Source organism: Oncorhynchus gorbuscha, linkage group LG09 (genome assembly GCF_021184085.1).
Source record: "Oncorhynchus gorbuscha isolate QuinsamMale2020 ecotype Even-year linkage group LG09, OgorEven_v1.0, whole genome shotgun sequence".
Classification (NCBI taxonomy): Eukaryota; Metazoa; Chordata; class Actinopteri; order Salmoniformes; family Salmonidae; genus Oncorhynchus; species Oncorhynchus gorbuscha.
The window spans coordinates 18,000,098-18,026,228 of record NC_060181.1 but is presented as its reverse complement, the minus strand read 5'-3'; the positions used below and the strand labels follow the sequence as shown (position 1 = coordinate 18,026,228).

General features: G+C 42.9%; 1 protein-coding gene across 1 annotated transcript in view; it reads left to right on the top strand.

Moving 5' to 3' along the window:
* LOC124043225 (zinc finger protein 385D-like) overlaps nt 1–26,044 on the top strand; it is a 93,864-nt gene extending 67,820 nt beyond the window's left edge. Inside the window, exons 9-14 of the transcript XR_006840285.1 lie at nt 20,073–20,268; nt 20,358–20,410; nt 20,579–21,779; nt 21,929–22,120; nt 22,384–22,559; nt 25,421–26,044. The gene's annotated coding sequence lies outside the window, so the exon portion shown is untranslated. The remainder of the gene's footprint in view (nt 1–20,072; nt 20,269–20,357; nt 20,411–20,578; nt 21,780–21,928; nt 22,121–22,383; nt 22,560–25,420) is intronic.
* The last annotated feature ends 87 nt before the right edge of the window (nt 26,045–26,131 follow it).

Below are 26,131 nucleotides of genomic sequence, written 5' to 3'. Positions count from 1 at the left end.
CGAACCCAGTCTTCGTATGTGGTCCTTCTGTAGCTCAGTTGGTAGAGCATGGCGCTTGTAACGCCAGGGTAGTGGGTTTGATTCCCGGGACCACCCATACGTAGAATGTATGCACACATGACTGTAAGTCGCTTTGGATAAAAGCGTCTGCTAAATGGCATATATTATACATCAATTGTCTTAAATAATTGATTTATTAACTAACTAAACAATCACAGAAGTGCACACACAAACAAACAAAGTAAATATGGTTACAAGAAATGATAGGGGAATGTGCCATAGTGGGCTAAACCGGCATGGCGGCTTGTTGTACAAAAGGGAAGTGGGGGTCGACTGAGATGAGGCACTACAAAGTTGATAATTGAAATGCTAATCTTTTGCACATGAACGCTCACTCATTCGGGAACAATTGCAATCAATATATATATTTACGCTCAGTGTGTCATCGTGGTCTCTGTTAAAAAGTTTGTTTCTGTTGGAGAGTTTGTCCACCCTCTCTGTCGTGGTTAGAATGGATAGTTCAGAGTGACATTCATTCATGTCGTTATGGATAGATGTTTCGGCGGTTGTTGTTCTTCGCGTTCAATGATACCGAATTCCTAGCTGCAGACTAGTAATTAATTAATTGATAGTCTAAGAATTTAACCACGTGGTATGGTTAAAAGATTCAGCCATCTACTCAAACCTTGGCTCTCTTGTTATCGAGGTAAGCTGGTCTGCAACCTTTGTCCTCTCGTAATTGAGGGAAACATGGTCTGTTGAGAAATTCTCAAAGTGGGGGTTTTATTCGGGAGTTGCAGAAAAGGGCCTGTCCCAGGATGCCCGACCCTAACTGAGCTCAGGGGCGGCTCTCTGATTTAGTTAAACTCAAAAGGGAATTGGAGTTTCCTTCATTAAACAGTCCAAAATCACATTACACAATTTTACAAACAGTATCATCCTCACTCATTCATCTTATTCAACAATTAGATGTAAACCTCATAACAGAGGCTATTATATAAACAGCATTATGGTAATGTGGTCGTATTATCTCTCATCAGTTTCACCAAATTGTACCAAACGGACCAGTTCGTAGCTGGATTCTTCACCGATCTTTTATACCTTCTCCAGAATATAAATGTTGTTCAGACCTCAAGTTCTGTGAGGTGGAAGAAATTCCTTTGTTCTCTATGAAAATTCACTCTGTCTCTATACTGTGGCCATGAGGAGATAATCTCCTCCAGGAATTTACGACCTCTCTGACCACAGCAGCCTGTGTGTAGGAGACAGGGAGAGGGGGATGGGGCTTGTTGTACCCAAAGAGGGCAATGTCATGACAACTGTCATCTGTGGGGCCTTGTATAGATAGCTGTGTACCTTTCCAAATCATGTCCAATCAAGTGAATTTACCACAGGTGGACTCTAAATTGTAGAAACATCTCAAGGATGATCAACGTAAACAGGATGCACCTGAGCTCAATTTTGAGCCTCATAGCAAATGGTCTGAATACTTATATAGAAAATGTATTTTTGTATTTTGTTTTGAGTACATTTGCTTAAAATTCTAAAAACCTGCTTTTGCTTTGTCATTATGGGGTATTGTGTATAGATTGATGAGTTTTTTCTTAATTGAATCAATTTTAGAATAAGACTGTAACATACTAGAATGTGGATAAAGGGAAGGGGTCTGAATACTTTCAAATCAAATCCAATTTTATTTGTCACATACACATGGTTAGCAGATGTTAATGCGAGTGTAGCGAAATGCTTGTGCTTCTAGTTCCGACAATGCAGTAATAACCAACAAGTAATCTAACTAACAATTCCAAAACTACTGTTTTATACACAGTGTAAGGGGATAAAGAATATGTACATAAAGATATATGATATATGAATGAGTGATGGTACAGAGCAGCATAGGCAAGATACAGTAGATGGTATCGAGTACAGTATATACATATGAGATGAGTATGTAAACAAAGTGGCATAGTTAAAGTGGCTAGTGATACATGTATTACATAAGGATGCAGTCGATGATATAGAGTACAGTATATACGTATGCATATGAGATGAATAATGTAGGCTATGTAACATTATATAAGGTAGCATTGTTTATAATATAATAATAATATATGCCATTTAGCAGACGCTTTTATCCAAAGCGACTTACAGTCATGTGTGCATACATTCTACGTATGGGTGGTCCCGGGGATCGAACCCACTACCCTGGCGTTACAAGCGCCATGCTCTACCAACTGAGCTACAGAAGAATCTCAGTGGCTAGTGATATATTTTACATAATTTCCCATCAATTCTCATTATTAAAGTGGCTGGAGTTGAGTCAGTGTCAGTGTGTTGGCAGCAGCCACTCAATGTTAGTGGTGGCTGTTTAACAGTCTGATGGCCTTGAGATAGAAGCTGTTTTTCAGTCTCTCGGTCCCAGCTTTGATGCACCTGTACTGACCTCGCCTTCTGGATGATAGCGGGGTGAACAGGCAGTGGCTCGGGTGGTTGTTGTCCTTGATGATCTTTATGGCCTTCCTGTGACATCGGGTGGTGTAGGTGTCCTGGAGGGCAGGTAGTTTGCCCCCGGTGATGCGTTGAGCAGACCTCACTACCCTCTCGAGAGCCTTACGGTTATGGGCGGAGCAGTTGCCATACCAGGCGGTGATACAGCCCGCCAGGATGCTCTCGATTGTGCATCTGTAGAAGTTTTATTGATGTTTTATGTTAAAAACATCCTAACGATTGATTCCATACATCGTTTGACATGTTTCTAAAGGACTGTAATGGAACTTTTCAAGTTTTTGTCTGGACGAAATGCTCGCGCTCATGAAGATGGATTACTGGGCATACAGTGGGGCAAAAAAGTATTTAATCAGCCACCAATTGTGCAAGTTCTCCCACTTAAAAAGATGAGAGAGGCCTGTAATTTTCATCATGGGTACACTTCAACTATGACAGACAAAATGACAGAAAAAAAGTGTTATTCACATAATTAAAGGTAGACTTCTCCTTAATGCAACCGCTGTGTCAGATTTCAAAAAAACTTTAAGGAAAAATCATAATCTGAGAACGACGCTCAGAGCCTTAAACAGCCAGAGGAATTTTGGAATCAACAAAGTTAGAAACAACACCATAAATATTCACTTACCTTTGATGATCTTCATCAGAAGGCACTCCCAGGAATCCCAGTTTGACAATAACTGACTGATTTGTTTCATAAAGTTCCATCATTTATGTCCAAATAGCCACTTGTTGTTAGCGTGTTCAGCCCAGTAATCCATCTTCATGAGGCGCGAGCATTTCGTCCAGACAAAAACTCGAAAAGTTCCGTTACAGTCCTTTAGAAACATGTCAAACGATGTATGGAATCAATCGTTAGGATGTTTTTAACATAAAACATCAATAATGTTCCAACCGGAGAATTCCTTTGTCTTCAGAAAATCATTGTAACGAGAGGTAACTCTGTGGGGAGCGCGCGTCATGAGACAGACTCAGAGGTCTCATGAGCCCTTCCTTTATAGTAGAATCCTCAAACCAGTTTCTAAAGATGGTTGACATCTAGTGGAAGCCCTAGGAAGTCCAACCTCATCCATATCTCAATGTGTTTATTTTAATTTTATTTTATTTCACCTTTATTCGGTAGGCCAAGCTTTGAAAAACTACACAACTCAGATGTCCCACATCCTGGTTGGATTTTTCTCAGGTTTTCGCCTGCCATATGAGTTCTGTTATACTCACAGACATCATTCAAACAATACTAATAATAATATGCATATATTAGGATCTGGGACAGAGCAGGAGGCAGTTCACTCTAGGCAAGCTATTCATCCAAAGTGAAAATGCTGCCCCTATCCCATAAAGGTTAAGCCTATAGTGTATAAATCCCTTACAATAACCCATGTGTAGCCTACAATATGTATTACATTTTATTCACACTTAATAGACAATCAACAAATTTGATATGTATATTGTCGCAAGTGGGATATTTAATTTATGTTTGTTAGAAATGTTGATGTAATTACATTGTAAGGATAAAGATGTATTTAAGCTCTAAATATACATTTACCCAAAACAATAAACATGCATTGATAATAACCAATGATAGGTGGAGACATCAACAATTTGCTTACAACAAAACGAAGAAGGTTTTCTCCCACAAGTTGCAGTTGCAGAAATTTCTCCTTGACTGCAGTCGAAATTTCATGACCTTTAAACACATGATCATTGTAAAGGTAATGCAAGTAGTCGCAAGTCCTACAATTTGTATACCCATAATGCAACACACTTTGAAAAACGGTGACCAACATTGGCCTCCGTTCTTATCCTGGTTGGGGTAGAGGGCAGCATTTTCACTTTTGGGTAAATAGCGTGCCCAAACTGAACTGCCTCCTACTCTGTCCCAGATCCTAATATATGCATATTATTTTTAGTATTGGATAGAAAACACTCTGAAATTTCTAAAACTGTTTGAATCATGTCTGTGAGTATAACAGAACTTATTTAGGAGGCGAAACCCCGAGGACAAACCATTCAGATTTTTTTTTAAGTCACTGTCTTTTCAAAGTTTTCTTGGGGAATCCAGAATTCTAATCGACTTTCCTGCAGTTCCTACCGCTTCCACTGGATGTCACCAGTTTGTAGAAATTGGTTGAGGTTTGTCCTTTGTGTAATGAAGAAGTACCATAGCTCAGAACGAACGTCACGTCATGCGTACCTTTTGATAGAGGCCCGTAACCAGAAAAGTAGCGTCAGTTTGCTTTGCTCCTGTATTGAACACAGATCCTCCCGTCTTCCATTTGATCGATTATATACGTTTAGAAATACCTAAAGTTGTATTACAAAAGTAGTTTGAAATGTTTTGGCAAAGTTTACAGGTAACTTTTGAGATATTTTGTAGCGACGTTGCATAAGTTGGAAGCGGTGTTTTTCTGGATCAAACGCGACAAATAAATTGACATTTTGGATATACACTGCTCAAAAAAATAAAGGGAACACTTAAACAACACAATGTAACTCCAAGTCAATCACACTTCTGTGAAATCAAACTGTCCACTTAGGAAGCAACACTGATTGACAATAAATTTCACATGCCGTTGTGCAAATGGAATGGACAACTGGTGGAAATTATAGGCAATTAGCAAGACACCCCCAATAGGTGCAGGTGATAACAGGTGATAACCATAGACCACTTCTCAGTTCCTATGCTTCCCGGTTGATGTTTTGGTCACTTCCGAATGCTGGCGGTGCTTTCACTCTAGTGGTAGCATGAGACGGAGTCTACAACCCACACACGTGGCTCAGGTAGTGCAGCTCATCCAGGATGGCACATCAATGTGAGCTGTGGCAAGAAGGTTTGCTGTGTCTGTCAGCGTAGTGTCCAGAGCATGGAGGCGCTACCAGGAGACAGGCCATTACATCAGGAGACGTGGAGGAGGCCGTAGGAGGGCAACAACCCAGCAGCAGGATCGCTACCTCCGCTTTTGTGCAAGGAGTAGCACTGCCAGTGCCCTGCAAAATGACCTCCAGCAGGCCACAAATGTGCATGTGTCTGCTCAAACTCCATGAGGGTGGTATGAGGGCCCGACGTACTCGGGTGGGGGTTGTGCTTACAGCCCAACACCGTGCAGGACGTTTGGCATTGGCCAGAGAACACCAAGATTGGCAAATTCACCACTGGCGCCCTGTGCTCTTCACAGATGAAAGCAGGTTCACACTGAGCACATGTGACAGACGTGACAGTCTGGAGACGCTGTGGAGAATGTTCTGCTGCCTGCAACATCCTCCAGCATGACCGGTTTGGCGGTGGGTCAGTCATGGTGTGGGGTGGCATTTATTTGGGGGGCCCCACAGCCCTCCATTTGCTCGCCAGAGGTAGCCTGACTGCCATTTGGTACTGAGATGAGATCCTCAGACCTCTTGTGAGACCATATGCTGGTGCGGTTGGCCCTGGGTTCCTCCTAGTGCAAGACAATGCTAGACCTCATGTGGCTGGAGTGTGTCAGCAGTTCCTGCAAGAGGAAGGCATTGATGCTGTGGACTGGCCCGCCCGTTCCCCAGACCTGAATCCAATTGAGCACATCTGGGACATAATGTCTCGCTCCATCCACCAACGCCACGTTGCACCACAGACTGTCTAGGAGTTGGCGGATGCTTTAGTCCAGGTCTGGGAGGAGATCCCTCAGGAGACCATCCAACACCTCATCAGGAGCATGCCCAGGCGTTGTAGGGAGGTCACACACACTACTGAGCCTCATTTTGACTTGTTTTAAGGACATTACATCAAAGTTGGATCAGCCTGTAGTGTGGTTTTCCACTTTAATTTTGAGTGTGACTCCAAATCCAGACCTCCATGTGTCAGGATTTGGCCAGGGTTGTTCCGGTTTTTGGTCACTAGATGCCCCCATTGTGCCTTTTGACCTTTTGTTTTCCCTTGATCCCCATTATTATTTGCACCTGTGCCTCGTTTCCCCTGATTGTATTTAAACCCTTTGTTTTCCTCTGTTCTTTGCTCTGTGTTTGTATGTTAGCACCCAGCCCTAGTACTCTTGTTGATCCCAGTGGACAGTCCCAGTGGACTGTTTTTTGTTCTTGTTTGTTTGTTTTTTTGAGTATCTTTTGAGGCTTTTTGTGCTTTACCTTCCACCTTGTGGATTTACCTTTTGTGTCTTGGAGGATTACCGGCTCTGTGTTTCTGTCAGGACCCGGTTACGAACCCGGGTCTCCGGAGTGAGAAACAGTCACTTAACCAACTGAGCCACAAATAGTAGGCAGAACCCAGAAGATGAGGCAGACACAGCAGTACTTGAGACGGTGTATTTAATGAAGTAAAAAATGAAGTTCTTCAGGAAAACATGTAACTCCACAACCTCAAAAGGAATCCTACAAGAACAAAGGTAATCCTCCAAGACAAAAAAGGTAAATCCACAAGGTGGAAGGTAAAGCACAAAAAGCCTCAAAAGATACTCAAAAAAACAAACAAACAAGAACAAAAAAACAGAAATCCACAAGAGAGTCCACCGGGATCAACAAGAGTTATCAGAGTACTAGGGCTGGGTGCTAACATACAAACACATATGTAGTGCACCTAAAAGTAACTTTTGCAGTTAAATTCCCCTGTACCAATTAAGAAATGGGTTTCCATCTCTTGGCCAACTGACGGTTTTGTGCGTAGGTATAGCGACTGTGCCCGCTCTAGTATTGGTATTTGTGCTCTAGCCAACAGCTTGATGTTACGATGTGGGTATAGCATACTACATGATGAGATTATTATTATGGACAAAAGAGCGAGATTCTTTTTATTTGTCAAACGACAGCAAAGCATCAATCACCATGTCACCAGAATAAGACCCTTGATATGTATTGAAAGGAGCATCAAGCTCATCTCCGTGCACTTTCACCACCCTGTGAAGTTCATAACTTATTTAATCTGCAGCCTAATAAACTGCATGCTTTCCCATGATGTTGTGACATTATTTATCTGACATTATTTACTCACAGAAAAAGTTTGGAAGGAAACCTGGTTAATGTCAAGCCGTTTTGAGGATGCTGTAATTATATTTTTGAGGATGACTACAGGATATTTTTGAAGTAGCCTAATCAGATTCGTTGTGACTGGTTGTGTTTATGCAACAAATAAATAGTCATACATTTTTTTCAGAAAAAATGAGCGAGGTGAGCAAGGAAGAGCCACTCGGATTGGAGAGGAGGCAGACCATGTGTTAAGCTTGCCTGGATAACTGGGGACGACTTAGGAGTATGATCGTCTGCTACAGAAAGTGCATTCAGTATCAGAAGTCAAAATCCAGCCAGACTGGCCTGCTACTGTGCCTTTCTATGCCTTATAAACGGTGGAGAGCAGACACACAACTAATCCAAATGGAATGAAACAAATGGGTTTTGCGTTGTTATTCAACTGACATTTCCACTCACTTGGAAATAATAATGAAATGATTCATTGCATTGTGGTGTTGTAGGCTGGTCTAGGTAGGATAATTGTATTGTTCCTAAACAATAGGGGACATTTTTGAGCTGTGTGTCTCATGTCTTTACTGTTCTTTTTTTTAACCTTTATTTTACTAGGTAAGTCAGTTAAGAACAAATTCTTATTTTCAATGACGGTCTAGGAACAGTGGGTTAACTGCCTGTTCAGGGGCAGAACGACAGATTTGTACCTTGTCAGCTCGGGGATTGGAACTTGCAACCTTTCGGTTACTAGTCCAACACTCTAACCACTAGGCTACCCTGCCGCCCCTTTCATGCACAATGATACACCTGGCCTCTCCACTGCCTATCAGCTGTTCCTATTTGTTCTTGTGGATTCATATTGAGAATTTGAATGATTTTATGTGTGGTATGCAAAGGAGGCTGGTGGGATGTGCTAAAGGAGGACTGGCGCATTGTAATTAATGGAAGGGTATCAAAAACACATCAAGCATATGGAAACCACATGTTTGACTCCGTTCCATTGATTCCATTCAAGCCATTACAGTGAGCCTGTATCATTGCATGACTCATCCATGGCTTGAAGGAGGCTGGTACACTCATGATGGCAATCATCTTCCACCTGTATTGTAATCATGTATTGTAATCATGTATTGTATTTTACAGTATTTGTTTTCTACTTTTACAGTATTGTATGTATGTATGTATGTATGTATGTATGTATGTATGTATGTATGTATGTATGTATGTATGTATGTATGTATGTATGTATGTACATGGTATTGTATTGATATTGTATTACTGCACTGTTGGAGCTACAAACACAACATTTTGCTACACCTGTACTAACATCTGCTAATCTGTGTACACAATCAATAACCTTTGATTTGATTTGTTACATACAGTACATTTCTGACCTTTCAATATCGGATTTTTAAAAAACTTACTGTGAAGTAAAATCATAATAGTCATAATCATATTAGTACATTTGAGTGTACAAAACATTAAGAACACCTTCCTAATATTGAGTTGCACCCCCTTTTGCCCTCAGAACAGCTTCAGTTCATCAGGTCATGGACTCTACAAGGTGTTGAAAGCGTTCCACAGGGATGCCGGCCCATGTTGACTCTACAAGGTGTTGAAAGTGTTCCACAGGGATGCCGGCCCATGTTGACTCTACAAGGTGTTGAAAGCGTTCCACAGGGATGCCGGCCCATGTTGACTCCAATGCTTCAGTTGTGTCAAGTTGGCTGGATGTCCTTTGGGTGGTGGACCATAATTGATACACATGAGAAACTGTTGAGCGTGAAAAACCCAGCAGCGTTGCAGTTCTTAACACAAATGGCTGCACCTGGCACCTACTAACATACCCCGTTCAAAGGCGCTTAAATCGTTTGTGTTGCCCATTCACACAATGAATAGCACACATACACAATCCATGTCTCAATTGTCTGAAGGCTTTAAAAAGGTATCATCCCTTCATCTACAGTGATTGAAGTGGATTTAACAAGTGACATCAATAAAGGACCATATCTTTCACCTGGATTCACCTAGTCAGTCTATGTCACGGAAAGAGCAGGTGTTCATAATGTTTTGTACACTAAGTGTACAGTATATCATACTTTATTTGTTTCTACTTTACAGACATACATTTTCTTTGTGTTGTCCTCAAAATCTGTCGTAGACAAACCGGTATACATGTAAAAATATATAGGTTTATCAAACGTTTAAGTGATTGTCAATTAAGAGACGTCACATTAAGTAATAGTCAAATGTCTTCTAATAAAAAAGAAGAGATTCATATCAAAAGTAATGTGAGCATTGCATTGTGAAAAGTGTGACGCCCCTCCCTGCTCTGTCTACTGGGTTTTGCTGTACTTACTTCCTGCAGGAGATTGATGGGCGGAGAAGGAGAGGTGGGCGGAGCTGGGAGGGTCGTCAGCTCAGCTGTGGCATAAAACCACTGTTTCCCCATTCAGCAAGAGATTCCTCTCTCCATGCATGCCTTTGGTTGTTTCCTTGTGGCTTTGTTGGTTGACACCTAATTTACTGACCATCACGCCTCATATGATTATTGTTGTGAGTGTTTACTTTATTTATGAAATAAATACATTTTGTTATTCCTTTACTCAGTGTGAGGTTTCTTATTGTTTGTTACAATCTTGAGCCAGGTTGTAACAAAGGCAATTACTTTATATGAACATGTATTGCAATGTGAAACATGTATTACTAGATGAAACACTGATTTAAGTTTGGTGAAAAGTGACTGATTTTGTGTTGTACTTAGTTAATTGCGGGGAGGCAGGTAGCCTAGTGGTTAGCGCATTGCGCCAGTAACCGAAAGTTTGCTGGATTGAAACCCCGTGCTGACAAGGTAAAAATCTGTCGTTCTGCCCCTGAACAAGGCAGTTAACCCACTGTTCCCTGGGAGGCAGTCATTGTAAATAATAATTTGTTCTAAACTGACTTGCCAAGTTAAATAAAGGTTCAATAGAAACAACTGCCGTTCTGATGATCTGTTTTGAGTTTTGTATTAAAAGTTGTAAATGTACAACATACTTGTGAAAACGTTCACCAAATCGATAAAAAATTAACTGTACTCATCTCTAGTCATTCTGATAACCAGGAGAGGCATTAAGACTGATGGCAATAAACACAGCTGCATATCCAGACCAAACCAGACATGATCTGTGTCCCAAATGGTAGCCTATTACCTATGTAGTGCACTATTTTTTTCCAAGGGCCCATGTGGCACTATAGGGTACCATTTGGGACACAAACGTTGTCTGCCTATGATTATTTCTACCCAGAATTGACGTCCCCTTGAGGATAAAGTGTATTGAATTGAATGGAAACATGATGTGTCAGACAAACATGAGACAGTGAATGTGGTCTCCCGCTGTCAGTGAATGTGGACTCCCGCTGTGTCAGTGAATGTGGTCTCCCGCTGTGTCAGTGAATGTGGACTCCCGCTGTGTCAGTGAATGTGGACTCCCGCTGTGTCAGTGAATGTGGTCTCCCGCTATGACAGTGAATGTGGACTCCTGCTGTGTCAGTGAATGTGGTCTCCCGCTGTGTCAGTGAATGTGGTCTCCCGCTGTGACAGTGAATGTGGACTCCCGCTGTGTCAGTGAATGTGGACTCCCGCTGTGTCAGTGAATGTGGTCTCCCGCTGTGACAGTGAATGTGGACTCCCGCTGTGTCAGTGAATGTGGACTCCCGCTGTGTCAGTGAATGTGGTCTCCCGCTGTGTCAGTGAATGTGGTCTCCCGCTGTGTCAGTGAATGTGGACTCCGCTGTGTCAGTGAATGTGGACTCCCGCTGTGTCAGTGAATGTGGTCTCCCGCTGTGACAGTGAATGTGGACTCCTGCTGTGTCAGTGAATGTGGTCTCCCGCTGTGTCAGTGAATGTGGTCTCCCGCTGTGTCAGTGAATGTGGTCTCCCGCTGTGACAGTGAATGTGGACTCCGCTGTGTCAGTGAATGTGGACTCCGCTGTGTCAGTGAATGTGGACTCCCGCTGTGTCAGTGAATGTGGTCTCCCGCTGTGACAGTGAATGTGGTCTCCCGCTGTGTCAGTGAATGTGGTCTCCCGCTGTGTCAGTGAATGTGGACTCCCGCTGTGTCAGTGAATGTGGACTCCCGCTGTGTCAGTGAATGTGGTCTCCCGCTGTGTCAGTGAATGTGGTCTCCCGCTGTGTCAGTGAATGTGGACTCCCGCTGTGTCAGTGAATGTGGACTCCCGCTGTGACAGTGAATGTGGACTCCCGCTGTGACAGTGAATGTGGACTCCCGCTGTGTCAGTGAATGTGGACTCCCGCTGTGTCAGTGAATGTGGACTCCCGCTGTGTCAGTGAATGTGGTCTCCCGCTGTGTCAGTGAATGTGGACTCCCGCTGTGTCAGTGAATGTGGACTCCCGCTGTGTCAGTGAATGTGGTCTCCCGCTGTGTCAGTGAATGTGGTCTCCCGCAGTGTCAGTGAATGTGGTCTCCCACTGTGACAGTGAATGTGACAGCCACAATATTTACATGGCCTTTAAGTAAAATAACAGCAATGTCTCCTCTGCAATAAGATGTCTAAGGGAATGGGTAGTGTTTGTGTGAAGAAAGATTGTTGTTGTGAAGGTAATTACAGTATGTGGAATCGCAGTTACCCAATGTGGTGAATCACTTGCTTCCTCTCCCTTGCACCACAATATACAGTACACTAAGTGACTGATTCCAGGCTCCCCCTGACTCACTTTAGGTGTGTCTATTTAGGTGCCCTGCTGCTGTGTTGATAAATGAGTGTTTCTCTGTGTGTCAAGATATAATTGCTCCGTTTGACTCATGCAGAGGAAAGTAAATGAGATCATGACATGGTATTTAATTTAATGTATTATTTATGGAAGGTTTATTGAGCAGAAAGGAATGACTATTTACTGCATTGGGAGCAGAGAGAGGACAGAATGACGGAATGGGGAGGAGAGAGAGAGTGATGAGAGAGGGGAAGGGGAGACCGTTTACATTGTCAAATTAAAGTATATGATCCGTTCACACAGCCTGCTTATGATTCTTGATCCACTATGTCTAGTGATCAGGAAACAGCAGTCTGAATATTCAACCAAAAACTTTAAGAATATCATTTACATTACATTTACATTTAAGTCATTTAGCAGACGCTCTTATCCAGAGCGACTTACAAATTGGTGCATTCACCTTATGACATCCAGTGGAACAGCCACTTTACAATAGTGCATCTAAATATTTTAAGGGGGGGGGTGAGAAGGATTACTTTATCCTATCCTAAGTATTCCTTAAAGAGGTGGGGTTTCAGGTGTCTCCGGAAGGTGGTGATTGACTCCGCTGTCCTGGCGTCGTGAGGGAGTTTGTTCCACCATTGGGGAGCCAGAGCAGCGAACAGTTTTGACTGGGCTGAGCGGGAACTGTACTTCCTCAGTGGTAGGGAGACGAGCAGGCCAGAGGTGGATGAACGCAGTGCCCTTATTTGGGTGTAGGGCCTGATCAGAGCCTGGAGGTACTGAGGTGCCGTTCCCCTCACAGCTCCGTAGGCAAGCACCATGGTCTTGTAGCGTATGCGAGCTTCAACTGGAAGCCAGTGGAGAGAGCGGAGGAGCGGGGTGACGTGAGAGAACTTGGGAAGGTTGAACACTAGACGGGCTGCGGCGTTCTGGATGAGTTGTAGGGGTTTAATGGCACAGGCAGGGAGCCCAGCCAACAGCGAGTTGCAGTAATCCAGACGGGAGATGACAAGTGCCTGGATTAGGACCTGCGCCGCTTCCTGTGTGAGGCAGGGTCGTACTCTGCGGATGTTGTAGAGCATGAACCTACAGGAACGGGCCACCGCCTTGATGTTAGTTGAGAACGACAGGGTGTTGTCCAGGATCACGCCAAGGTTCTTAGCGCTCTGGGAGGAGGACACAATGGAGTTGTCAACCGTGATGGCGAGATCATGGAACGGGCAGTCCTTCCCCGGGAGGAAGAGCAGCTCCGTCTTGCCGAAGTTCAGCTTGAGGTGGTGATCCGTCATCCACACTGATATGTCTGCCAGACATGCAGAGATGCGATTCGCCACCTGGTCATCAGAAGGGGGAAAGGAGAAGATTAATTGTGTGTCGTCTGCATAGCAATGATAGGAGAGACCATGTGAGGTTATGACAGAGCCAAGTGACTTGGTGTATAGCGAGAATAGGAGGGGCCTAGAACAGAGCCCTGGGGGACACCAGTGGTGAGAGCGCGTGGTGAGGAGACAGATTCTCGCCACGCCACCTGGTAGGAGCGACCTGTCAGGTAGGACGCAATCCAAGCGTGGGCCGCGCCAGAGATGCCCAACTCGGAGAGGGTGGAGAGGAGGATCTGATGGTTCACAGTATCGAAGGCAGCCGATAGGTCTAGAAGGATGAGAGCAGAGGAGAGAGAGTTAGCTTTAGCGGTGCGGAGCGCCTCCGTGATACAGAGAAGAGCAGTCTCAGTTGAATGACTAGTCTTGAAACCTGACTGATTTGGATCAAGAAGGTCATTCTGAGAGAGATAGCGGGAGAGCTGACCAAGGACGGCACGTTCAAGAGTTTTGGAGAGAAAAGAAAGAAGGGATACTGGTCTGTAGTTGTTAACATCGGAGGGATCGAGTGTAGGTTTTTTCAGAAGGGGTGCAACTCTCGCTCTCTTGAAGACGGAAGGGACGTAGCCAGCGGTCAGGGATAAGTTGATGAGCGAGGTGAGGTAAGGGAGAAGGTCTCCGGAAATGGTCTGGAGAAGAGAGGAGGGGATAGGGTCGAGCGGGCAGGTTATCAGATAAGTAAATAACTTAATTACATATTGCTTATTGATGGATTTATACTGAGAAACAACAATCAACTCCATCCATCCAGCCCCTGCAACTTGTGCCAACTCATTATCCATTCAAACTCATCAATATTATACCAATAGGCAATTACCGATGTTGACTGAGTCATTGTGATGCTCTTGAATTAGCTTCCTGTCAAAACAGTATTATGCTGTAATTGGTCCATTGTATCTTTTTCAAGCCTTAGTGATGTGAACAAAATATAAATATTCTCCATCAGTTATTTTCCCTTCCTCCTCTATACAAACACCACAGACACAGATAAAGACATAGACACCAGAGAAGGCTCATAGGAGGAGCTATAGGAGGACGGGCTCATTGTAATGGCTGGAATGGAATTAATGGAACGGGGTCAAACACAAACATATGGAAACGACATGTTTGACTCAGTTCCATTCATTCAATTCCAGCCATTACAGTGATCCCGTCCTCCTATAGCTCCTCCCGCCAGCCTCCACTGACACACACACAGAAAAGGAGAGAGGCAGGAAAGGATGGACACTGAAAGACTTGTGAATCAAATGTCTGTTTGCTGATGATCTGTTGCTTCTGTCCCCAACCAAGGAAGCCCTATGGCAGCACTTAGATCTTCTGCACAGATTCTGTCAGACACTCTATCAGTGAATCTCAGTAAGGCAAAAATAATGGTGTTCCAAAAAAGGTCCACTTCCCAGGACAACAAATACAAATATTTAAACACAGTTGCCCTAGAGCACATAAAGAATTATACCTAGTGTGGCCTAAACATCAACACCACAGGTAACATTGTCCTTTTTAGCTTTGTTGGTAGAGCATGGTGCTTGTAACGCCGGGGTAGTGGGTTTGATTCCCGGGACCATCCATATGTAAAATGTATGCACACATGGCTTTGGATAAAAGCATCTGCTAAATGGCATATTATAACTTCTACAAGGCTGTGAATGATCTCAGAAACAAGGCAAGAAGGGGCTTCTATGCCATAAAAACATCAAACTCAACATCGCAATTAAGATCTGGCTAAAACTACTTGAATCAGTTATATGTTTGTGAGGTCTGGGGTCCACTCACCAACCAAGAATTCACAAAATTGGACAAACACCCAATTGAGACTGCATGCAGATTTCTGCCAAAATATGCTTTGTGTACAATGCAAAACCACAAACAATGTAAAACCACAAACAATGCAAAACCATAAACAATGCAAAACCACAAACAATGCAAAACCACAAACAATGCAAAACCACAAACAATGCAAAACCACAAACAATGCAAAACCACAAACAATGCAAAACCATAAACAATGCAAAACCACAAACAATGCAAAACCACAAACAATGCAAAACCACAAACAATGTAAAACCACAAACAATGCAAAACCACAAACAATGCAAAACCACAAACAATGCAAAACCACAAACAATGCAAAACCACAAACAATGCAAAACCACAAACAATGCAAAACCACAAACAATGCAAAACCATAAACAATGCAAAACCACAAACAATGCAAAACCATAAACAATGTAAAACCACAAACAATGCAAAACCACAAACAATGCAAAACCACAAACAATGCAAAACCACAAACAATGCAAAACCACAAACAATGCCAAACCATAAACAATGCAAAACCACAAACAATGCACGCAGAATTAGGATTTTACCCGCTAGTTATCAAAATCCAGAAAAGAGTAGTAACATTTTGCAACCACCTAAAAGGAAGTGATGACCACACCTAAAAGGAAGTGATGACCACACCTAAAAGGAAGTGATGTCCCCTCAGCCAGCTGGTTCTGATGCTCTGTTCACAAACACAAGCAGACCCCACAGGGCCCCAGGGCAGCAACACAATTAGTCCCAACCCAAATAATCAACAAAAAAACGGAGCAAATTGGAATGCTATCTGGCCCTAAACAGAGATTACATAGTGGGGCAGAATACTTGACCATTGTGACTGTCTCAAAAAAAAAGACAGGATATGTGCCCATTGTTCACAAAATGAGGTGGGAACTGACCTGCACTACCTAACCTAACCAAACAACATTGTAAACACCACCAATACGTATCTGTTCATCTTCCCCTACTATTCATACTACAATTACTTTGTGGTATATGGCTAATATACCATGGCTAAGGGCTGTGTGCAGGCACTCCACTTTGAGTCGTGCCTAAGAACAACCCTTAGCCGTGGTATATTGGCCATATACCACACCCCCCTTGCCCTATTGCTTAATTTTACCACGGGTGGGTCTAATTTTGAATGCTGATTGGTTAAAACTGCAATCCAGCCCATGTCTTTTCCAATGTTTACTATTAATTTCTAATACTTTTGTTTGTTGATGTAACATTTGTTTCTTCTCACCAGTGACATGTAATCATGGATGCCAAGGGAAGAACATCAAATCATTTATCTTTCATCTCTGTTTCATCATTTTTCTTCAATTCAAAACAGGCTGAATGTATCTCACCGGAGAAAGCATCCGAGTAAGAGAAACAGCGCCCCTCTGTCTCTATGTGTAGCCCATGTATCTGATGCAGTCTGGTCAATAAAGAGTATGACATTGTTGCACACCGTAGCATTGAATGCAAGGGAAGCCAGCGAGCATTTGGCCTCCCTTGACGATAAATATATAAAATATTAGCCAATCAGCGTTGAGCTAAACTGAGTGAGTTCAACTGTGAATGGTCCTGGCGCACCAAGAAGTGTCAAGGGAAGCTTGCTTGCTAGCTAGCTAAAATCATAGCTAAAATCGCCTCTTTCCTAAATTAGTCATGGATGGAGATAGGGATTTGGACATGTGGTTTTACTTAATTCTCTCTACTGGTGTAATGTGCCTCACTAGGACGAGGTGGGTGCAAGAGTCAGGAGCAGGAGAGCACTGAGGTCCAAATAGAAAATATTTATTTGGAAGTCCCAAAACACAGCAAAACAGGTCGGGAAACAAACCCAACGAAGGAACGAAGGCGCCCAACAAAACAGGAATTCGATGTGACAACAGGAGGAAAAATCACAACGGCTCAAATGACCGTGAGAATATCCTGTGGCGCAATCTAGCACACGCCCCAAACAAACACAGAAATAATCCTGCACAAAATACCAGCAGGCAACGAGGGTAATAAACCCACAGAAATTAACTCAATAGAACACAGGTGTAAGAAACAGACAGAACCAAACGAAAAAGAAACATGGATCGGTGGTAGTTAGTAGGCTGGCGACGACGACCGCCGAGCACCTCCCGATCAGCAGATGTCACAAAGTACTATACAGAAACCCAGTCTAAAACCCCAAACAGCAAGCAATGCAGATGTAGAATCACGATGGCTAGGAAAAACTCCCAAAAAAAGGCAGGAACCTAGGAAGAAACGTAGAGAGAACCAGTCTCTGAGGGTTGGCCTATCCCCCTCTGACTGTGCCGGGTGCAGATTATAAGAGTACATGGCCATTAAGGCCAGACTGTTCTCCAAGATGTTCAAATGTTCATAGATGACCTGCAGGGTCAAATAATCACAGTGGTTGTAGAGAGTGCAACAGGTCAGTAAATGTCACTTGGCTTTTCATTTCTTCTTCTTTTCTTATCATCCTCCATTATTCCTTTAATGTTCCTGTCTGCCCTTTTCTCTGCTTCTCTTTCCCACTTCATAAAATCATCCCAGTCTATTCTACTTGCCTTGCCTTTCTTGTGTTTCTTCAAAGTCCTGAAACTTCTTTCTACATTCTGCTAATAAAGCTTCACTCAATGTGCCTTTTGAGAGGAAATCCGTTACCTTGTGCCAGAGTGGTACCTGCTTCAGAATGTCCCTGCTCCACTTAAACAGCATTACCTTCGACGGTCCGGTCAGCAGGTCGGGCAAGGTTCTACCTTGCTGCTCTTGGCTCCCATTGTGAAACTCCATCTATAGACACAGACTCAGGGGCACAAACACACAAAACAAACAGTGTTTGTTAGGAACGTCTTCCTTTTTATAATTCAGAGTTTTGTCATCAAAATATTTGAATTATCTGTCATTTAAAATGTTCTATTTACATGGAAGTGCCTCCTATGCAAATGTCCATATAGGTTTTACATTTATATCTAGTTCCCAATCATAAGCAACTGTTTTACCAGTCCACTGATTAATACATTTTAGTTTACAATGTTTTTCTAACCTGCAGGAATATTTTTTACTTCTACCTCAGGACCCTGTCCTGGTATCTCTATATTACCTCAGGATACCTCAGGACCCTGTCCTGGTATCTCTATAGTACCTCAGGATACCTCAGGACCCTGTCCTGGTATCTCTATAGTACCTCAGGATACTTCAGGACCCTGTTCTGGTATCTCTATAGTACCTCAGGATACTTCAGGACCCTGTCCTGGTATCTCTATAGTACCTCAGGATAGTTCAGGACCCTGTTCTGGTATCTCTATAGTACCTCAGGATACTTCAGGACCCTGTCCTGGTATCTCTATAGTACCTCAGGATACTTCAGGACCCTGGATCTTGGACCCCCTGTCTCTCTCTATATTACCTCAGGATACTTCAGGACCGACCCTGTCCTGGTATCTCTATAGTACCTCAGGATACCTCAGGACCCTGTCCTGGTATCTCTATAGTACCTCAGGATACTTCAGGACCCTGTTCGGGTATCTCTATAGTACCTCAGGATACTTCAGGACCCTGTCTTGTTATCTCTATAGTACCTCAGGATACTTCAGGACCCTGTTCAGGTATCTCTATAGTACCTCGGGATACTTCAGGACCTTGTCCTGGAACACTTTAATCTCCAACACATGACCTGGTCCCAGAACAGGATTTTCTAAAAGTTTCCAGAACAGGTAGACTCCAATCAAGTTGTAGAAACAGATCAAGGATGATCAATGAATACAGGAGGCACCTGAGCTCGATTTCAAGTCTCATAGCAAAGGGTCTGAATACTTATGTAAATACGTTTTATTTTCTTCTAAAAACCTGTCTTTGCTTCAGGTCGGCAGGGTAGCCTAGTGGTTAGAGCGTTGGACTAGTTCAAATCCCCCAGCTAACAAGGTAAGAATGTGTCATTCTGCCTCTGAACAAGTCAGTTAACCCACTGTTCCTAGGCTGTCATTGAAAATAAGAATTTGTTCTTAACTGACTTGCCTAGTAAAATAAAAAAAGGTCCTGAGCTACAGGCAGTTAGATTTGGGTATGTCATTTTAGACGAAAATTGGAAGGTAAAGGGACGATTCTTAGGGCCGTTAAACAGCTTCATGATATGCCAAACCTGTCAGGTGGATGGATTATCCTGGCAAAGGAGAAATGCTCACTAACATTGGGGTAAATTCATTTTTGCAAACATTTGAGCAAAATAAGCTTTTCTGGGATATTTTATTTCAGCTCATGAAACATGGGACCAACACTTAACATCTTGTGTTTATATTTTTGTTCAGTATATAATATGTAAAGCATTCTAATCTGCGGGAGGGTCTACTCCTACACATTTTCTTCATTCTACACTCAAAAGAAGTGCATCGTCCTCTTACATCCGGCAATTTAATTTGTATTTTTTTCCTGTTTTTGTTTGGAACGGCAGAGTTATTGTGACGTCATTTCCAATGCCATTATGACGTCATTTTGCTCCCTCCTCCAGCCCTGTTAAAGGGACTCGTGGCCCGTCTAAAAGTAATTCATAGTCTTTCCTATTAATGACAATGCCCAGACATCGTAGATCATGCACTAGCCGCCCTGTTTGCAGGCACCGCCGCCCCAGGGTGTCCCGGCATCACAAGAGTGGAGGCCATATTTCTGAGCTAGCTCCCTCTCCTCCCTCCCTGTCTCTCCTCCATCCCTCCGTCTCTCTACAGCTGGCAACGTGATGCCGATGATCCTGAAGAACGTGCAGATCAACAACAAAGCCCTGGCTCTGGCCCTGCAGGCAGAGAAGGAGAAGGTGACGCAGGCCAACGGTATCATCCTGCAGATGAAGAGGGAACAGCAGGCTCTCTTCCTCCCCTGCTCAAGAGGCTCAAAGACCAGGAGATGCAGGCAAGCAATGTACAGGTATGATGCTGCCTGAATGGCTGAGTCAAACTGAGGAACCAAGAAAGTTGTTCCCTTCCCCCTCTCATTATATTTACGTGTGTATTTAGACTGGACCTGCACAGCTCCCTGCTGAACCACCAAAGCCAGTGGACTCCTCCAGGTGAGCTATTAAAATATAGTATCAACTGAATGCATCTTATTTCTGACTCGCAGTCAAAGAGCCACTGTTTGATGTCCAGTTTGATTCACCCCATCTACTGTCAGCTTGTGAATGTAATCAATTCCTCCCTGGAGTTTTTAACTTTTCCCTTTTGGTATTTTTGTGCAGGAGAATTCAAAGTCGTGCTGCTCTGGAAGATCTTGTAATGGCCGAAGCCCCACCGTCACCCATCAGCTCAGGTATATGAAAATTACATTTACTAACCACAGTTCCCCTACAGAACCTCTCATACCGGAAGAGACAGAGGTCCTAGTGGAGAGCCTGGTTCTAAACAACAGAAGAGGCCAGAATCCCATACAGGAGTGAAGACCGAGAAAGGCAATCCAATTGGCTCAGAGGAGTTCCAGCAGCACTCCACCCTAGGGCCACCAGCTAAACCAGCCAATCAGCAGCAGCAACCCCGGGCACAACCGAAACAGGCCCAGCCACCGCGGCCCAAACCCGAACTGGAGAGGGGCCACAAACCAGACCTCCAAAACGACTGTTGTCACGTGGTGAGCAGTGAACAACATACAAATTTCTACATTGCTGTTATAGGAAAGGATAGGCTTTGACAGCGATTCTCAACTGGTGGGTCACGGGTGTCTGAGTAAAATGTTTATTTTTTTAAATGTATTTTACTAATTTTGGGCGGTGATTTTTTTTTTTACTCTAGTCTAAACTTAAATGACTAATACAAGGTAGAGAATGTGTAGATATTATAATGAACCTAAAAAATATATATAATTGAAACTCTTTTCTTCTTCAATCATAGTTTTTTCAATGTAGATTTATTAGCAGTGCTATATAGCAGATTTGGCTGATTTAGTGGTCTCAAACCAGTGAGCTTACCAACATCCTTCATCAACAATATGAGCAATATGGAGTTATTGACAATTAAAAAGGTAGGAATGTTGTTCCCTTGTCATATAATTGCCACTGTCAATATAGCATTTATTTTTACAGATAGCATTTCAGCAAAATAATATTACGATGCGAATATTGGGTCACGACTGAGAACCTTGTTTAACTTTGGTTTCGATGCAAAGCCAGTTGAGAAACACTTGGCTATATATTGTGTCTATATTGTTTCTGGTGCTAAACTCCCTGTGTCTATCCAGTCAGAAGCTGGATAGAAGCGTCTGCTAAATGGCATATATTATTATTATTATATATTATTATTGGTATATAGAAGAGTAGAGCCCTGTCCTACAGCTGGGCCCGCTGAGGTCCATGAGATAGAACACCAAATCCCAGAAGTCCCTGGGAGTGTCTTTGTTGACAGACAGTCCTGTTCCAATGACAGAGCAATGTCTTGAGAGTCACACAGGTAAGTGGGTATGCTTGTTATGGTGATAGTCTATTGAAATGATTAAGGCTTCATCCAAATGGCAACCTATTCCCTATGTAGTACAGGGATTAGGGTGCCATTTTGGACACAAGTGAAAAATGATTGGTGATGGTGATTGTGTGTTCCAGAGCACCACAGAGTGGATGGTGAGGAGGCTCTGCTTCCTGTCACTCCAGGACTGCAGGAGGAGATGATGAGGATCGACAACGTCCTGCCTGTTTTCAGGGTCTCCCCTTGTGAGCCTCCTGGTCCTGGCTTATCGACAAGCAGCACGCCCCAGAACCACACTGCACTGATCCCCAAAACATGCAGGAGGACAGGTACACTACACTTATACGTTCAACATGTACAGTGTTCTTCTCTGACCACTAAATCAAATCTAATTTTATTGGTCACATAGCAGATGTTAATGTGAGTGTAGCGAAATGCTTTGGCCATATCAAAATCTCTTAATCTCTTCTCTCATTCCATCACCTCTGTCAGGGTTATCAGTCCACTGGTGTCAATGGAATATCTGCCTGAACTTTACACTTTTTTCTCTGACATTTCTGCACTTACAACTCACTTTGTCCTCTCACCACAGGTGGGCATGGTGTCAGAGCTAGGCGGGGTTTCAGTCTGATTGATGTGACCAATATTACCCCTGCAGCCTATCGGAAGTTCTCTAAAGAGCTCCCGCCCTTCAGACCGATGCTCCATCTCCGCCCGCAAGATGAGGTCCACGATAACAGTGGACTACAAAGAGCTGTCGCTGCACGCGTGAGTATTAAATATACACAGTCAATATGAGACTGCCTGAATACGTAGTATTATATACACTGAGTGCACAAAACATTATGAACACCTGCTCTTTCCATGAAATAGACTCACCCATTGAATCCAGGTGAAAGCTATGATCCCTTATTGATGTCCCCTGTTAAATCCAGGTTAAAGAAGGATTTTTAAGCCTTGAGACATGGCTTCTGTATGTGTGCCATTCAGAGGGTGAATAGGCAAGACAAAAGCTTTAAGTGCCTTTGAACGGGGTATGGTAGTAGGTGCCAGGCGCTCCAGTTTGAGTGTGTCAAGATCTGCAACGCTGCTGGGGTGTTCACGCTCAACAGTTTGCCGTGTGTATCCAGAATGGTCCACCACCCAAAGGACATCCAGCCAACTTGGCACAATTGTGGGAAGCATTGGAGTCAAAATGGGCTAGCATCCCTGTGGAACACTTTCGAGACCTTGTAGAGACCATGCCCCGAGTATTTGATACACTGACGATTTTGCAGGTTTTCCTACATACAAAGCATGTAGAGGTCTGTAATTTTTATCATAGGTACACTTCAACTATGACAGACAAAATGAGATGAAAAAAAAATCCAGAAAATCACATTGTAGGATTTTTTATGAATTTGTTTGCAAATGATGGTGGAAAATAAGTATTTGGTCAATAACGAAAGTTTATCTCAATACTTTGTTATATACCCTTTGTTGGCAATGACAGAGGTCAAACGTTTTCTGTAAGTCTTCACGAGGTTTTCACACACTGTGGCTGGTATTTTGGCCCATTCCTCCATGCAGATCTCCTCTAGAGCAGTGATGTAGCTCAGTTGGTAGAGCATGGCACTTGTAACGCCAGGGTAGTGGGTTCGATCCCCGGGACCACCCATACGTAGAATGTATGCACACATGACTGTAAGTCGCTTTGGATAAAAGCGTCAGCTAAATGGCATATATTACTATTACTATTACTATGTTTTGGGGCTGTTGCTGGGCAACACGGACTTTCAACTCCCTCCAAAGATTTTCTATGGGGTTGAGATCTGGAGACTGGCTAGGCCACTCCAGGACCTTGAAATGCTTCTTATGAAGCCACTCCTTCATTGCCCGGGCGGTGTGTTTGGGATCACTGTCATGCTGAAAGACCCAGCCACGTTTCATCTTCAATGCCCTTGCTGATGGAAGGAGTTTTTCACTCAAAATCTCACGATACATGGCCCCATTCAATCTTTCCTTTACACGGATCAGTCGTCCTGGTCCCTTTGCAGAAAAACAGCCCCAAAGCATGATGTTTCCACCCCCATGCTTCACAGTAGGTATGGTGTTCTTTGGATACAACTCAGCGTTCTTTGTCCTCCAAACATGACGAGTTGATTTTTTACCAAAAAGTTATATATTGGTTTCATCTGACCATATGACATTCTCCCAATCTTCTTCTGGACCATTCAAATGCTCTCTAGCAAACTTCAGACTGGCCTGGACATGTACTGGCTTAAGCAGGGGGACACGTCTGGCACTGCAGGATTTGAGTCCCTGGCGGCGTAGTGTGTTACTGATGGTAGGCTTTGTTACTCTGGTCCCAGCTCTCTGCAGGTCATTCACTAGGTCCCCCCGTGTGGTTCTGGGATTTTTGCTCACCATTCTTGTGATCATTTTGACCCCACAGGGTGAGATTTTGCGTGGAGCCCCAGATTGAGGGAGATTATCAGTGGTCTTGTATGTCTTCCATTTCCTAATAATTGCTCCCACGGTTGATTTCTTCAAACCAAGCTGCTTACCTAATGCAGATTCAGTCTTCCCAGCCTGGTGCAGGTCTACAATTTTGTTTCTGGTGTCCTTTGACAGCTCTTTGGTCTTGGCCATAGTGGAGTTTGGAGTGTGACTGTTTGAGGTTGTGGACAGGTGTCTTTTATACTGATAACAAGTTCAAACAGGTGCCATTAATACAGGTAACGAGTGGAGGACAGAGGAGCCTCTTAAAGAAGAACTTACAGGTCTGTGAGAGCCAGAAATCTTGCTTGTTTGTAGGTGACAAAATACTTATTTTCCACCATAATTTGCAAATAAATTCATAAAAAATCCTAAAATGTGATTTTCTGGATTTTTTTTCTCATTTTGTCTGTCATAGTTGAAGTGTACCTATGCTGAAAATTACAGGCCTCTCTCATATTTTTAAGTGGGAGAACTTGCACAATTGGTGGCTGACTAAATACGTTTTTGCCCCACTGTATGTGAGTGAGAAATTTGTAAAATTCCTGAACTGCGTTCATTCTAAATTGCACCCGGTAGTAATGTTAAGAAGCGCTGCGATGTGTGTGGAACCAAGAAGGACAGGGAGACAGTACACATGCATCAAGTGCAAGAAATACATTTGCAACACAAACACAGCAAAACTCTGTCCCTCGTAGTGTGTAGACCGGCCTTAATTTGTGTTCAATGGGGCTCATTTATCATTTTCACAAAATACTGTTTTTAAAATTTGTCTTTAGAATTTGTTCAGTTCAAACCAATAAACATCAATTGTGATAACCTTGTTTCATGTATATTTGTTCAAGATAAACATGATTTTTTCCCCCACCTATGTCTTGATTATAATTTTATAAAAATAACAAAAATAGAGCTTTTATTGTTAAATGTGATCTAGCAGAGGTAAATGGCAAATATTAACCATGTTTGCTGTCTATATTGCTTGTAATTGATATGTCAACATCTAAGTATTAAGCATTTTACGTAAATTGATATTTTTATCAATTGATATGGCTGTATTGTTTTAAAAACCCAATAAGACCTGCGAACATTGGTTGAATAACAAAACATGAACAAAAAAATAATCTCTATCCTTTCTCCATCTCTTATCTCAGGAAACTGAGGCGTGGAGACAAGTTCACAGACACCAAGTTCCTCCGCTCTCCCATCTTCAAACAGAAACCCAGGAAGTCCATGAAGACCCAGCCGTCGTTGCTGGAGAAATACAATAAGTCTGTTGTGGGATGTCACTAACATGTGCTTTGTGTCCACACATTGAACACACGTTTTACCCATTCAAATCTGTTTGAGAGTTAGTTTGGCACCTGAGTTTGTGGTAAATTATTTTAATAGTTTTTTTGTCCAATGAAATAATGTAAGGCAGCTTTAATTGTGGTTCATTTCTTAGTTCATTCTTTGTTCTTATCAGTAGGCTGAATTTAGCCAAATCATCAGGGGCATTGGAGATGTTCAAGTATATCTCCCCAAAATCTATATTCTCTCCATCTCCCCGTTTCGTGATGCCTGTATTGATTGTTAGCCACCTGTAGAGGGCGATGTTAGAACAGCATTCTGCCGGACGACATGTTCCTCATGTACTGTATGGTTGTGTTCAGTCATTTCACTGTTGTTCATATATGTTCTGCTTGCTTTTTCTAGAACTTTGAATATTCATTTGCCACACGCCGCTGTTTTCATGTGTAAGATGTTTTGGTTTTATGAATAAACATTCAGGTATACACTCAGGTTGTACTTTAAAAGACACCATCTGAAATATAATTTGTAACCTGCATTACTGTAGCCTGACTGATGCAGCGTAGTGGCTT